General features: G+C 47.3%; 1 protein-coding gene across 1 annotated transcript in view; it reads left to right on the top strand.

Moving 5' to 3' along the window:
• ERN2 (endoplasmic reticulum to nucleus signaling 2) overlaps positions 1–17,071 on the top strand; it is a 1,116,259-nt gene that overhangs the window by 772,155 nt on the left and 327,033 nt on the right. The gene's annotated exons all lie outside the window — the stretch shown is intronic.

Genomic DNA, 17,071 nt, shown 5'->3' with positions numbered 1-17,071 from the left:
CCTCTTTTCATCGGCTTACTGTATTTTCCCTTTAACCATGACTTTCCTGTGGGCAGACATTCAAAACACTTTTTAAACTCCTTATACGTACTTGACTTCCTTGTAAAACTGTACGTTTTTGTGTCACTTTGTTAGTTATTGCCTGCCATTTGTTGTGCATTTCTGTGAGAGAACCAACTTTTTAAGACTTATTAAATCTTTTCAAAGTATAAAATTATACTCACCTGTGTAATTGTCTGTGCGCGCATACTGGTTATACTAGTTTTTTGGTCTTTAATACACTTTTGACTGTTTTTACAATAATGCTTTTTGTTTAACATACTTAGAAATTAGTTGAGTTCTCAATGCTTTACCTTAACTAAACAGTATGTGTGGTGTGGGACATTATTGTGTTCTTATGTGTTGCCAATCTGTTCTGCATTACCACTGCCAACCTAAGAGTAATGTCTGGTTGCTTAGCTATTGCTACCACTGAGAGACAGGAGTAACTTGGTGGAAAGCTCTGTCTAGCACTAAATGTTCATCCTAGGTGCCCAATGCCAGTGTGACAGTTATCTTCATCACTCCACAATCATGGTTCCCTCATCTCATGTATTTGTGGTATCATAATTGTCCAAGAACAGTTCATCCGGCTATGAATGAAACTATTAATCTCCAAATGGGAGAAACTGCTATTGGCTTGAAAGCTGCCGAGGTCCTAGAAATTTGACAATTATAATTGTAATTGTATCTCAAATGCCTGGATATTCTCAAGGAAGCCCACCAAAAGACCAACACTTAAAAGATGCTAAAGGAATACTGGAAAAGAAGTGTATATTGGGGTGCTGAAAATAATATCTTGCCCACATATTGTACATTTCACAAACATAGTGCACCTTAGAACAAAGGCATCTTTCTTTCTTGATTGAATACAGGTAGGGGAGTGTGCAAACGTCACTATTTGAAACCATGGTGGTGGGTACATTTCTAGAAGGCATTACAAGAAGGCTCTTGCCTCTAAGACAAATCATGCTGATGTGGGTGCTCAGCAGGCTACTATGCAGACTGATTGCACCTGTGTGTGAATGCGACCTTTTTTGTATTCTTTGTAGCAATTACATGAGCCAAGAGAGGCAGTGATCTACAGGAACTGGGACAAGAAAAGCCCTTCATGATGGCCCACATAGAAGCGTGATCTATAAACTCCCCTAATGGCCCCGGGAGAAATGCAGAGTCACAGCAGAAAAAGGGAAGCCCCCCCTCCAATTGTCGAGAATCAGCATCGTGAAGCCACGGGGAGTCCAGGGACACCTGGCTGGTGCTTGGGGCCGCTCCCGTCCCGGAGATATCCACCGGAGAAGTTTGGTGCCTTCCCCTCCACCACCCGGCCCGGAGACACACGCGAGCTGGGAGTCCGGAGCAGTCTCGCATCCAGCAAGGGGAGAGACGTGGATTGCGGCCGGCGCATCAACTGGCCCCCCTGCACTCCAGCCCGGACATCCGGCGGGGGGAGCCGGAGCCCCCCGGGCACTGTGGTCATGGGATCTTTGGTGGGGGGGGGGCCTGGCGCCGCACGGGGTAAAGGACCGGCACGAGCAGCAGTACGACCAGAGGCACACGGGGTCCCTGTGGGCAAAGGGGGCCCCCGCAGTTTACCTCGCTCCCCTCACCTTCATCGGCAGGGTCCTTCGCCTGCCTGGGGCATCGTGGGAGCGCACTCATGCTCCTCCTCCTCTCTTCTGCACCCAGTTGGGCCCCAACACCGTTCATCACGGGGGAGTGCGGCTGGTGGAGCCCCTCCTGTGATGCCCCATCTGCCGCCGCAACCCCCTCTGAGCTGTCTTCTCCTGGGCCCGGGCCGAAGCGGGAGCACGCCTGGGCCCCTCCTTGGCCCGCCAACACTTTCCGGGAAGCGCTGTATAAGGTGAGCGTCCTCGGGCATTGGAGCCTGTACAGTCCCCCCCCCCCCCAATCAAGGATCACACAGGACACTCCATTGAGGGAGACCCTTGCTTCACTGCCCTGCTCCAGCCCTCTGAAGATACCCTTAGACATTGGCACATACACCTGGACCCGGGTTAATACCCCAGCAGCCCCACAACAGGCCCTTTTCACCCGCGGTGGCCCAATTGAGAGTACCATCAGATAGTGGGACAGGAGATGCACATCATCCCCCCCAGGTTGTCACCCCCCCTCTTGCCACACTGGGTAACTGCAGACAGGGTGCTGCCTAAGTAGGAAGTGTCCCACGGCACTAAACCCAGAGGTGCAATTAGCTAACCGCCTGGAGCCCAAAACATACGGACATAGAAGGCACCAGGGCACTACTGAGGGACTGGCCCAGGAAGAGTTAAGGAGCAAAACACACCGGTGTCCATAGAGTTGGACCCGGGAGACGGTTGGAATCCTCAATAAGTGTAATGGACTGCAAGACCTCGTCAACCATATAGTGTATCGTGCCAATTATAGTGAAAACGGGGGGTGAGCCCCAGATCTGGGGAGAAACCACTAGAGGCGTTGAACAACTACGGAGACATCGGGTGAGAAGCAGCCTATGAGTTGGAAAGAAACTCTAGTGAAATACCAATTTACACCTGGAAACCCAGCGATGGAGACCGGACCCTTCCCCGCCCAGGCCCCCGACATGAACACTATGTAAAACAAGATCCAGACAATCCTTGATGAACTTAGAGGGATGAGAACGGACATGGGAGCTAAGCTGGCCGACCTCACTTCCAAAGTCACTACCCTGGAGGACCGAATGGAGGGGGTTGAAAACAACCAGGTATCCACTGCCCTCCTGGAAACAAAAATGGAGGTAAGGTTTAGAGAAATACAGCAACGAGAGGGGGAACTCCGTCGCAAGGTGGACGATATGGAAAACTGCGAACTGAGAAGCAACCTCCGGATCTTCGGTTTGGCAGAGGTGGAGGGGGAGACCCAGACGAGCTTAGAGGGCAAGGTGCAGGATATCATCAGGATTGTCCTGGGTACTGACTCTGGGGAGACGGTCCTGATCGACAGGGTCCATTGGGCCGGTGGGGGCGGAAGGGGCCCACGCTCGGTCCTCGCGAAATTCCACTACTACAGAGATAAAGCACGGATGCTCGAGAGGGCGAGGACTTTGAGGGACATACAATAGAGTAACTCCAAGGTGACGATCTACCAGGACCTGTCCGCCCTCACGCTATAGATGAGGAAAAAAAGTGCGACAATCACCAGGTGGCTACAGGAAAAGGGGGTTGGATACTGCTGGGGGCATCCATTCTATCTGGCATTCAAATGGCAGGGGGAGCGCCACCACCTTGTGACTGAAGATGATGTCCAAAGAGCCACGGATGAGCTAGCTGGGGACCCCCCAGAATCATCCAAAGATTGTAGTGGGACCGACAGGGACCCTAATCGGGCTCCACAGGGCCCCGATTTGACTCAAGGGAAACACAAGGTGAAGGGTACTCGGAAGTTCCAGAAAATGAGACATCCGTCGGCGGGCTGTGGTCGGCACTCATGACTATAATGGAATAGCCAACATGTTATTCTCTGTAACACAGTTGTTTACACAACCTCTGGGGAATTCCCCAAGCTGGGGGGAATCACATGTTGCCTGTGGGTGTTGGCACTGTTGGCGAGGTATCTGTTTAATTGATGTGACACAAGGTTTGGAGCCTGCCGGGCGGGAGGATCGGGGGGGGGAGTTGTGATTCGGGGGCACTCACACCCACCTTCTAATTTTGGGGAAATTCTCTCTGACTCACACTGAAAGCTCAGGTGGCAGAACCTCCACAGTGGGCGTAGTGTACTGCATTCTATGGGCATAAGGAGGGACACATTGGAAGGGAGCCTCCCCTGGGATTCTGATCCTAACTGTAATTGAGAACAGCTTTTGAATAGGGGTGGGGAGGGAATGTTCCACATCATCAGTTCTCCCGGGGCCAGGGTAGTAACCCTGGTGGTTCGTCGTCTAACCCCCGACGTTTGTTGGGTGACAGAGACGAACACCTTACAAAATGGGTAAGGGAAACAGGGGACAAGGGTTAGGGAGGGGGAGGGACGAGGGTAAGCGGGACATCACGCCATGGAACTATGGGTTAAGTAAGGAAAAGATAAAGGGGGACCACACTGCAATTTTTCAGGGCAAGGGTAGTGATGACCATGGTTGAAAGCCAGGTTGGCACGCTCAACGTGAAGGGCCTAAACTCTCAGAACAAGCGTTCTCTCACAAGCAATATGTTCCAAAAACAAAAACTATCAGTCCTCTTCTTGCAAGAAACACACTATAGGAGAGGTGCGGAATCGACAATAAAGGGAAAGGAGATAGGAAGGAACTTTTGGGCCTCGCACAAGTCCTCTGAGAAGGAGGGAGTAGGCATTCTGCTTGGAAAATCAATGCACCTCACCGATGTTGAGACGAAAAGGGGTTTCGGGGGAAGATTTCTGGCGATCAAGGGAATGTCCCAGGGTGTTCTTGTCACATTAGCCACTCTGTATACACCCAATGTTGGCCAAATAGGTTCATCCATAGGGTATTTAAAGTTATGGACGAATGGGCAAAGTGCGCAATTATTCTGGGGGGAGATTTTGACCCCATCACAGACCTCCAGCTAGATTGGTGGTCCGCTAAAGGGGTAGTGCCAAAGGCACCCGCTAAGGATAACCTTACTATGAGGGACCTCTTGCAAGAATACTATTGGGTGGATGTATGGCGAAAATGCTGGCAAACACCTGGGGGATACACATTCTTCTCCCCCCCACACTAAACATATACCAGAATTGACCTTCTATTGGTGTCAGAGGAAGGGGGGGGGGATTGGAAATCCCACGGTCGAGTCGGTGACCTGGTCGGATCACGAACTTCTCGTTATGGACTGGCGTCTACAGTGCGCCCCGAAGTCATATAGATGGCGCTGTAACGACACCCTCTCGAGAGACCAGGTGTTCAAAGAATTCTTACGAAAAGAAATAGAAGCCTTCTTCGTAACAAATGACACAGGGGGGGTCCCAATGGCCAGTTTGGGAGGCCGCAAAGGCAACCTTCCGGGGTCTCCTTAGTGCAGAGGGCTCAAGGAGGAAGCAGGAGAGGGCACTTATAGAATCCAAACTCCGCGAATACCTAAGGGTGATGAGGGCACAGCTTGTCAGGGGCAATGTAGACCGGGAAAACCTTCTGGGTGAAATGAGGGAGAAAAGACAAGCCCCACACACAGTCCTAATGCGAGAGGTGGTCAAAAAAATGAGATATACAAAACAGAGATACTACGAGAAAAGAGACAAGGCTGGGACCCTACTGGCAAAAACAGGCTGAGGGAAACAGAGCCGGCAGATGGGTGGAAGGCATCAGAGATGGGGTGGGTAACATCCAAACATAAACCACACAGGTGGCCGAGTCATTTGCAGAGTTTTATGAAGTACTGTATACTAAGCAAGATGGGGAATCCCAGGAGGAGATCCAGAGATACCTCGAGACCCACCCTCTCCGCAAACTCACAGAACCGGAAAGAGGGGCACTTGAAAGGGAAATATCACAGGAAGAGGACGAGGGGGCCATCAAACAGTTAAAGGTGGGTAAGACTCCAGGGGGGACGGATACACAGCTGACTTTTTTAAACAATATCAACAGTGCTCATACAACCGCTAACTAAGCTGTTCAACCAAATTAAGACCCCGGAAACCATCCCACCGACATTCTTGCTGGCCATGATCACGGTAATACACAAGCCAGACAAGGACCCGGTGGAAAGTGGCTCTTATAGGCCCATCTCGCTCTTGAACACAGATGCGAAGATCTTCACCTGGATCTTGGCAACACGTCTAGAAAAATGTCTGCCCCGACTGATCCATCCAGACCAAGTCGGCTTTGTACTGAATAGGCAGGGGGCTGACAGTATGCGTAAAACCTTACATGTGTTAAGCTCAAAAGGGGTCATAACGGAGGGCGCTCTTCTCCTATCCCTAGACGCAGAGAAGGCGTTCGATAGGGTGAGCTGGGCATTTATGGAGGGGGTCTTGTCATCTCTGGGGATGGTGCCCAAATGGCGAGGATGAATGGCCGCCCTTTATTCTCACCCTTCTGCAAGAGTGGTGGTAAATGGTGTTGAATCGGAACCCCTTCCATTGGAAAGAGGCATGAGGCAGGGGTGTGCACTGTCCCCTCTTATATACGCACTGGTAAAGGAACCCTGGGCCATAGCAATTAGGGGGAACGACAAAATTCAACGCATTAGGATGGGGGACACCAATTGTAAGATAAGCATATTTGCCGACGACGTGGTGTTATATCTCTCCAACCCATCCCAATCAGTCCCTGAAGTACTGAATAGCCTGGAACGATATGGGTCCCTTGCGGGATATAAGGTTAATTTGGGAAAGTCAGTCGCATTTATAGCGGGTCAGCTCGAGGAGGGAGAGAGGCGATACATTGAGGACCTCCCGTTCTATAAACGGGCGGAGGGACTCTGCCACCTGGAAATTCAGATACCACCAGACCTGGCAGACCTTTTCAAGGTAAATTACCCCCTCCCCTGTGGTTGGCTGTTAAGCGGGACCTAGACCGGTGGACGAAGTCTGGCCTCTCCTGGATGGCACAACTCAATTCCATTAAAATGGTTATCCTCCCAAAGTTCTTGTACTTGTTCCAGATGCTGCCGACCCAGATACCGAAACAGTTCTTTCAAGAGGTCAAGCGGGCCCTTCTCCACTATCTCTGGGCGGGAAAATCCCATAGAATCGCCTACAAAACATTGATAAGGCCCAAAGATGAGGGGGGAGTTAATTTTCCAGACTTAGCAACCTACTATAAAGCATTACAGCTGCGAGTTCTGGTCGACCATCTGGTGATGGGCCCAAAGAAACAGTGGGTAGCATTGGATAATGTGCTCTTCTCCCCGGTTACACTGGATGAGTGGTTGTGGGTCCCCAAGACACGTATCCCGAGGAGAATTTTGAATCATCCGGTCCTGGGGGTGTTGTGGTCCATATGGAAAGAGGGGGGTTATCTTAGATGGCTCACGACATGGCCCTCGCCCCTAAACTGCATTTGGGCTCCTCCTCTCTGGGAGGTAATTGACAAACCATTAGCCTTCCAACAGTGGTATGAGACAGGTCTTAGTAGGGCGGGGCAGCTCTGGGTCGATGGAGAGTTTATGTCCCTTGGAGATCTGAAGGATGCCCTGGGCCTCCCCGGCCTCTCTCCCTTCCGATATTTACATCTTAAGGCAGCCCTTACCGAAAGCAGATGGGGAGATACTCTCAGGAGAGACCTAACAGATTTTGAGAAATTTCTAATGACATATAAAGGAACAAAAGGTGTGATATCGAGGCTTTACAGTCACTTGCTGTGCTCTGCCCCACGGGATCCCCCGTCTGCTCAGGTACAATGGGGGAGGGACCTGGATACCCCTATCACCGACAGGAGATGGACCAGGATCTGTAGACAGGGCAACCGCTCCACAGCTGTGCCCCAGTACCGCCACCAAGCCTTGAAACTGATTCATAGATGGCATTACCCCCCACAGAGGATAGCCAGGATGAGAAAGGGCTATGACCCTCACTGTTGGAAGTGTCACACTGAAAAGGGGGACTATGTGCATATGTGGTGGAAGTGTCATGTGGCGCAAACCTATTGGAGTGAGTTGCTGTCTTGGATAAAAGAGGTTGATGGGATTGAAATAACCTTATCCCCCTGGCTAATGTTGTTTGGCATTGAGGTGGAGGGAGGTCCAAGGGTGAAGCACGATCACATCGAAAGTTTGTGATTGACTTTGTACGTATTCAATTGGTTGTATTGTTGTTCTTTTTATGTTGCGACCTCAAAAACTTTAATAAAACTGAATTTTCAAAAACAAAATCCAACAGTTGAGCCACCCCTGTTTTGCCCATATCCAAGTACACCAGCTGAAAAAAGTGTGTAGATGTTAGAAACCCACAGGGCACTAAGGTATTAAAAAGGACTGCCTCAGTCTGTACCTGCTGACTGCTCTTCTTGGCTTGTTGCCACTTTGCTCAAATTAAAGCCTTGTCTATTGTGAACTTGACCTTGACACAATGGATAGTTGAATGCATAAACCATTATTTCTAACTCTCTGGTAAACCGTTAACCTTGACCAGAGGCAAAGAGGCTGTGGCAGTTTTAAGTGAAAGTTCACTTCTACAAGAAGTAGCAAAGCCCCTACATAGTGCCCAGTGCACATGTTCACAAAACAGTGCTCGGACACAAGCTAGTCATATGTATGGGACAGGCTGAGTTAAGAAATGTGTGCACCACTTGCTGCAAACTCAATCTCTTCCTGTGGGGACTTAAACGCAAACTATGTAGCCCTAACCGCGCCAAAGACAAATGCTTCTCCCTACACTCTGGCGGAGTCAAGGGGAAAACTATGGCTAGTATTAATGACCTCTAGGAACCTCCACAACGCAGCCAATGTTATGAGCGACCAAATGCTGATACCTACGTGGGAACGTGATAGTTCATCAGCCACCCTCGATTACATCTTTGTCTCTGAAAAGGTCTACCAGCGCATAACCTCCTTCGAAATAATTAGAACAAAGGCTAGCGACCACAACTTATTGAACCTTAAATGTAACACCAGTGTGCGCGACCATCTATTTTACAAACCATCGATCATGACAAATTCCCAGGCTACCCGTTTGTGTATGTCCTCCAAAGACATCAAAACTCTGACTGATAACTACAAAAGCTTAACTTCTCATATTGAAGCGAAAGACGCAATCTTCAGAGACAGCTACATTCCTCTGCCCCTTCCTTTTAAAAAACCACAGAAGCTCACCAATGATCTAAGGTCTAATCATAACCATGTGTATAACGCTACCCTGGTAACCAAACGCAGATCCTTAAGGAAATTAAAGAAAGAAGCAGCTGCGTTGAACACAGCAACCTTGTGGGAATCTTACCATACTGAGAGGAGAAATTACAAACAATGGCTGAGAAATGTAAGATGTGACCTTTACCAATCAGATGCAGAGAGTATGCTCAAGGCTTTAGCCACCAAAAAATCTCGGGACTTCTGGTCTATGGTCAACCAAACAAACTGTCATCCCAAAACCCTAATGATTAACTCTGTCACCGAAGAAAACTGGGTCAAACACTTCTCAGAACTCTTTGACTCACCTTTAACGTCTATCGACCCTCCAACGAGATCGCTAGAGGGAAATTGGGTGGACCTCTCAGACGAAGACGAGATAAAAAAAGTCATCACAAGGCTGAAACTATCATGAGCCCCTGGACTGGACGAGTTAGCAAACTCCGATCTAAAAGAATACCCAGATGACTGGTCAGCGGTATTGAGTCTGATCTTCAAAGACTGCAAAAACCGAAGGACACTACCTGACACCTGGACCCAGGCAGTTATCGTCCCCATTTTCAAGAAGGGCGTCGGAGAGGACCCATCCAACTATCGACCTATAGCCCTGCTGGATGTCATAGGTAAGGTCTTCGCCACAATCCTCCTGAGCTACTTGCAGAAATGGGCACAGCTTTCTCCCTCTACTGACCCACTACAAACTGGATTCCAGAAAAACGCTAGCACTGCAGCCAATATAATGATCCTGAGTAGTTTTCCTTGCATTCGTCGTCCTATCTCAGGCGTTCGACAGAGTTGACAGGCCTAAACTCTGGAATAAACTAAAGACATGGAACTGCCCCGATGAAATCCTGGCTCCCATAATCGCCCTCCACTCGAACACCAGTGTGTCTGTCCGTCTGAACAACCAAGGTCTACTATCCGACCGTATATCTTCCCACCGTGGAGTGAAACAGGGCTGCCCGCTGGCGCCCGCTCTATTCATATCGTTCCTAGGTGACTTTGAAGATTCTCAAGATACGATCAGGTCATTTCTACCCAAAGTCGGCAACGTAAGGGTCAATCGACTTCTATATGCCGACGACGTGATAATCCTGGACCACACACAGGTCGGACTCCAGCGCCAACTGGATAACCTCGCACAGTACACCAAGGACAACAATTTGGAGATAAACTAATCAAAAACTAAAATCTTGATTATGCAGAAAAAGAGAAATAAAAAGAAAGAAAGCCTGCAGTGGTTCCTCTTCAAGTCAAAAATTGAAGTCGTCTCAGCGTTTAAATACCTTGGGGTCGAAATTGACAGCTCTAAGAACGCATCTAGTATGCAACAATCTTTATGGACAAAGACTAAACACCTAACAGCCCAGCTCCGAGCAGTTGATAGGAAATATGGCAAATTTAGCCTGTTACCTGCAATCCAGTTTTACAAGGCAAAAGTAATTCCGTCCCTGGTATACGGCATGGATGCAACACCTTCAATCCCATCCACTTTCTGGCCTAAATTGGAAGGCTTTATCTGGCGAACAATACTTGGACTTCCAAAATCCACATCGTCTGCAGCAATAAGACGAGAACTCGGCCTGCTCTCTTTGACTGCAATAGTGGCCCAAAGTACAATGCAGCTATTTAGAAAGATTCGACACCCGGAGAGCCTCCAAATATACCGCATGATTAATGAAGAAATTACCAAAGGAAACAACCAGATGCTAAAACACTGGGTTGAAATTCAACAACAAACATTGCAGGAGATCGCGTGTTTAGAAGAAGAACTACTCCAAAATCCTTCAAGAATCAAATCGAAAATGGAATGGCTAGATTGGATAAACACAAACGAAAAATCAGTATCAAACAAACTGCTAAGCCATCTGCCACCTGCTCCTAACAAGCTCAGAGAGCCAATGGAGTACTGCACAAAGTATCCTAGTAAACTGCTAATGAAAACTCTACTAAAAGCTCGTCTCAATCTACTACCCACCCAGGAAATCTTAGCTATCTGAGCAGCAACTAAGGACAAAACCTGTCGACTCTGCAAAAATTCACAAACAATAGAAACTATAAGACACCTCCTGATGGCCTGCCCGCCGATTGCACAAGAAAGGGACGCCTTCTTTGGCCCTCTGCGCATAAATTCTTTCGTAGATGATGAAGATACGTGGTGGAACCGTCTAATCACAGGAGCTCGAACTAGATGGCTAATTCCGACGGCTAAACTTCTAATCATCGCCATGGAAAAGACCAACCCTCATTGATGCCAACGTGAATTCGCATCCATGAGCTAGACGGCGTCCTAGATCTCCCTGCATAGTCTAGACGATTAAAGTTTAGACGACCAAAGCTCTTGTGATCACTTTTTTTTGAGTCCATCTACTTCGTAACGACGAAAAACCATTTTGTAAAAATCTAAAAAGATTACACACAAATAAAAATAAAAAAAAATAAAATAAAAATCTCTTCTCTAATTACTTCTGTATGAGCAGCATGCCAACCTACAACAGATTCATTCTTCCAACTAAAACAGTGCTTATTGGACATTTTCCAATTTGATGTTCTGCAAGAACCACCTTAATTCTTGTAGACATGTATGAGGTTAGAAGGCTTTTACCAATTTCACAAGAAGACTCCATGTCCATGGTGCAATCAATGGATAATACATTCCACGCTGCAGATGTTTCAATGCATTTTACTTAGTTTTTTATAGGGGGCCTGCGCCTGTTCTTTCCCCCACCCTTCATAGTTCCATTTCCATATCCCTTGACTGATACCCCCTGTAAAACTACCTTGGTGAAATGTCCTGCAGGGAAAGGGCTGTGGTGGTTTGAGTGCATATCACCCCCCTTGCCGCCACGGTCTTACTACAGGCATGTCCAGCACTATGGGGTAATTTGTATCAACAATTTGAGTAATTGTCTGGACAGCCACTAGATGACAGGCTTTTGCACAACATGTCTATCTTTAATAGATAACCATCCATATAAACGTGTCATTACAGGTAAACAATGTTCATTTGCGCTGTCCTGTACAGAGTTCATTGTGAATTGTTTTAGTTTCTTCTTGGTAGCAATCCACATTTGAAATATCCAGTACAAAAGCCATTGATTTGCAACTGCTTGATTGCTACTTACCTTCTGGCAAGCCAAGTGATCCCTCCTTATCGGTTAAGAGTTTGGAAATGCAGCTTGCACATTTTGATAATGTAATGTACTTGAGAATGTCTGTTTAGTGTACAAGCATGACAAACAAGCCATCATGTTAATAGTGAACTGCTTCTGTTTAATGTGCGGTATGGTGATGTGGTAGCCACGTTGAGGGCTATATGCATTCTTAAAGGAGAATTGACATGAATGACTCATTTCTGTAAGTCTGTCTTAAAATATTTGCAGGATTTGTGACACAAGGAATAGGGCAGTACTGGGGAGATGGGTAGGGGGTTCAGTGGATTGTTGAATCCCCACTCTGTGTACAGGTAAGGTTGTTCTAAAACATAGTGGGCATCATGCACTGTTATGGAATGGGCTGGAAGTTTCTTTATGGCTGATGTAATAGCTTGCCCTCCTCACCAGAAAGAAGGAGTGTGCCAGAAACAATTATTGAGATGTGTTCAATGGTGATGACAAGCTGGAGTTGCCAAACCAGCAGAAACATTGAAGGAAAAGTAGGAGACTTCTTCAAGGTGCACAAAGTCTAAAAGCAGCATTGAGCAGGCGGATGGTTCGGAATTGCCTCTTCTTATTTTTGTTTTCAGCCAATAGGCTCATGTTCTGAGCAATTGGGAACCATATTGAGTGTCTGAAATGTACTTTACATGAATCGTGTTGCTATGTATAGCCCTGTAACTCTTTATGGACCCTCCCAAGAGAAACAGTTTTCCTACAGGAACATTGCTACTTTGGTTGTGACATCACAACAGTGGGCGCCACAGAGATTTGGGGCTGGACACAAAGAAGACAAGGGTTACGTACCAATTCTGATGCCAAGGACTAGTTCATTTACATTTGGTTAGACCTTGGCATGGGATTGAGGTACTTTCATTATAGCTTGGCATGTGCACATAGTTTTATTTCAGGCTGCAATGGTACTACAATGCTCTTAGGAGGGTCACACAGTCGCTATTCTAGGACTTGTACTAGGGTCTTGGAATATATCCAAGACTAGCGGGTTCAAGATTGGTCTAAGCATTGGGACACCCTAGATGCGCTGCAGGACATATTTTGCTGAAGGCGATAGTAGGAGGTTAAGAAGGTGAGGCAAAGATAGGAGTTAATAGCCTCCTTCTACTTCCTTTACAAAACCATGACAAAAAAAGAGATTAATGGTGCCTGACCCTGATGTTCTTTGTAAAGAATTTCATAAAGTAAAACGTTTTTCTTACTTGACCAAATTAACTGGTGTTCTTTAAGGATACAGTGTACTTTCTCTGCAGTTCTGTTATGTATGTAAAAAAAACATTATCTGGGTCTACAGTTTATTCTCTCCCACTAAACAGCCATGCAACTTATTCTGGGATAAATGTAATTATATCGACAAACTTCAGTTATAGAAAATGTGGGAAATCTTTCTGTTTATTGGATAATGTTTACCATATGTTACCTTTCTTTGCACATCATAATACCATCATGACTTGGGTGTACCATGTCTGCATGGTTGACCATTGTGGATGAGGGTGGACGCGTTAAGCTATTCATTATTTACAGTTTGGTTTCTATGGTTTGAGTGTAGTGGGTAGGGTTGGTGTATTCCTATGACCCAGTTGATGCAAAGTCTTGGGGTCACTGATGTGAATGCCCCAGTTTCAAATTGTACACATACAGATAGCTTTGCACAATTAGGTGCCATATATGGTGGCTTTGGAGAATATTTGCAATCATGCCACCATCTGTAATGAGATGTTAACAGCCATGGTCCTATTTAAGGGGCTGAGGTAACAGAGCAAGCTAGCAGAGTCAAATGCATCAGTGCTTGTGTGAGGTGCTCTGCACTAGAGTAAAATAAGTATGGCATCCTAGAGTTTGGTGATATCTGCCCTCTCACATTGTAAGGAAAAGAATAGATGAGAGCGGATGTAAGAGAATGTGTTAGGCCGCACATTCCTGAAGCTAGAAGATGGCTAATAAAAAGTCTTCACCAAAGCTCAGCTAGGAGATATAGTTCTCAGAAAGGTTAATTCAGCCTCTCAGCTGTGCAAGGCAGTCAAAGTGATGACCAATTGCCATCCTTTTAACACCCAGAAGGATAGAAATACAGCAAGGCCCATTTGTCAGCCTTTTGTCATTCATGGACTGTCAAGACTGTATATATGACCACTATGTGAAAGCCACTTGGCCTAGCCATCTACGAGAAACTAAGAGGCTTAGGCGGAGACACCAGCTCCTTGATGCGACCTCTGGAGGCAATACATGGGGAAAACTTTAGAGCACTCCCTGTCCTTGACCATTAGGATCAGAAGTTATCCATACCAGAAGATTACCCTCAATGACTGCAGAATGAATGGTGCCTCCTTTCTCCAGATATAAAGGCTAGAGCAATGGGTGGAGGGATCGCCATATTGACCGTGAGGGAGAAACCCCAGGCCGAGAGAAGATTGCTGGTGTCTGGACAAACAAACAAGGGATTCCATGAATGCCTCTGGCTCCATTAACGCTTTGTGTGCTTAGTGAAAATTGCAGCTAATCACACATTGGCTGCACCAAACCCTGCATGTACCGCAAACTGTAACAAAAACCAAATTTTTTAACAGAAAATTGCTTTAAACGGAATTACCGCTTGACCAACCAGCACTGACAGTTACTAGTAATCTTTTCTAGCTGATTCCGTCAAACGGGAGAGGAACTTCCTGCAAGTTTGCCTAGTGAAGAAATATTCCATAGGCACCCCTCTGCGAGAACGAACACGGCTAAATGACCTGTTCTTTGGGATGGTACCCATTCGAGAGTCTGCAGCCACACTTTAGTTCACTGTACCTTTTACAGAAGGGAAATATCCATTTGCATATCAGTCTTTGTCCCGCCCACATGGGCAGTCCAGCACCCAAATGCTATGGCAATTCTCTTCTGAACAAGAGTACCAACAGCAACCCCATACACGTGTTTCAGCCTTGTTGGGCCTCATCAAAGAGGTGGAGCTATGTCTTTCTGAGCACAGTGAGCAAGGGGTCCACGTCTGGATGACCCTAGGAAACTTAGGGTGACTAAACCTAAGTCCCTTAAAAAAATCAAAAAATATTCCATAGGCGCCCCTCTGCGAGAACAAACACAGCTAAATGACCTGTTCTTTGGGATGGTACCCACTTGAGAGTCCACAGCCACACTTTAGCTCACTGTACCTTTTACAGAAGGGAAATAACCATTTGCATATCAGTCTTTGTCCCGCCCACATGGGCAGTCCAGCACCGGAATGCTATGGCAATTCTCTTCTGAACAAGAGTACCAACAGCAACCTCATACAAGTGTTTCAGCCTTGTTGGGGCTCATCAGTGAGGTGGAGCTGTGCCTCTCAAGGCTAGGGGATCAAGCAAAAAGGCAGAAGTACGAACACCAGCAGCGCTAGAGGAGGAAGCAACCAGTAGGGACCCAGTTATTGAACCATCCAGAGTCAACAAGTTAGCAACACCACCCACTTCCCTTGTTGCCCTTCCTACTTGGGTAAGGATTTTAGAGGGTGGGATAACATAAGGAGAATTGCTCCTCCCAGTAAAGGAAGTCCATAGGCAAGGAAGACCACCCGACTTTAGTTGCCAGCACACGCAAACATGTCACAGGGAAATGTGTGGGCCTGACCCAAATGGCACGAAGGCAGAAAACTAAGGGTCAATACAGAACACAAGAAGTCCAAAAGCAGCACAACAGTTCAGGTTTATCCAAGAAGTAAGCCAAAAAGCAGGTAGGGACAAAACAGAGAAAGAGCAACAAGTTCAAAAGAAAGCCAAACGTCACAACAAGGGGAATCCGCTGGTAATCCAGGAAAGCAGAGCAAAGGGTCAAAAAGGCACCAAGAGGTCAGATGAAACAAGTGCAAATTACTTACTGGAAAACAACAGGTCAGGAACACTGGGCCCTTCCGATCCATGTGAGTGCAGTGCGGAGCGAAGAATGGCTGTCCCGAGCTGCCTGTGGACGTGCTGATGTCACACCATGTGGGGCACAGCCTTGCGGGGATTGTACTTCCCCAGAGCGCCGCACAAGGTACGGCAATACAAACCACTGGTGCTGGTACATCAAAAGTCACTGAGCAAGGTGCCAATGAATGCACAATCTTTCCCACAGCCCGGGACCTCGCCCAAGACCTTCGGAATGCTGCAAAAGCCAGTAGGTCCTGACATGGGAAGGGAAGTGTGGAAGAGAAATTGGAGGAGCTGGCGGAAGGGGAGTGAGAGGTTGTAGGAGAAGTGCAGAGGATAGAGCCATAGAAGGAAGAGCAGAAGGTGATGGAGGAGCAAGAACAGGAGGCGGTGCAGGAGTAAGAGCAGCATGAGGAGGAGGCCATGAACTGGAGCGTATAAGACCAAGGGGGTCACTTAGGGACAGAGCCGAACACTGGAAGTGGGTCAACTCAGGTTAACTATAGAGACCCAGAGCCCAGATTGATGATCCAAGCAGAGATCCTGTTATGGCCCTGGGGACGGGAACTGGCAGGGGCCAGACAGAGTATTAGAGAGGTTGCTGAAGAACATCAGGTGTGGTAAATCTATTCCATTAAGGTTGTCAAGCAGGTCAGGGGTGCTATGTCCCTTAAGGTTGCTCAGTGAGTCAAGGCTGCTGTATAACCTTAAGCTTACTGAAGAAGAGTTGATGCTATATCAACTAAACGTGTCAGAGCGAGCTAGCTGCTACATCTCCAACACCAGCATTAGCATAAAGATAGGCTAGGTAGGGATCACACTAGGATGGCGGTGAGCAGGTCATCGGCACTGCTCCAACCCCCAGGTAGAGTGTAAGAAAACTCTACCCAGACCAACCCAAGTAGTGGATGGACGGAATAACTACCTGAGTTGTTCCAGATGGACTTCTAAGTACAGGAGACACAAGTGCAGGAGGTAGAACTATGAACCTTCTCATTCCTGACCCCTGAAGACACAAGGCGTCCAACAACCACAAGAGGCCATCTTCTACCCTAGGAGGCAATGTGGCCATGACACGTGTTGGACTCTATACTTAGGCAAACGATTTGGCTGGGGATCAACAGATAACTCAGCACTTACGCAACAGACTTCAAACAGGTTTATTTTAGAGCACAAACAGGCCCAGATTTTGAGGTAGACTGAATAAGTAAATGAGTTT

The sequence above is a fragment of the Ambystoma mexicanum genome, chromosome 2q, assembly GCF_040938575.1.
Source record: "Ambystoma mexicanum isolate Mex_15411 chromosome 2q, UKY_AmexF1_1, whole genome shotgun sequence".
NCBI classification, from domain to species: domain Eukaryota; kingdom Metazoa; phylum Chordata; class Amphibia; order Caudata; family Ambystomatidae; genus Ambystoma; species Ambystoma mexicanum.
Note: the sequence above shows the minus strand (reverse complement) of the source record. Positions and strands in the feature narration are given on the sequence as shown.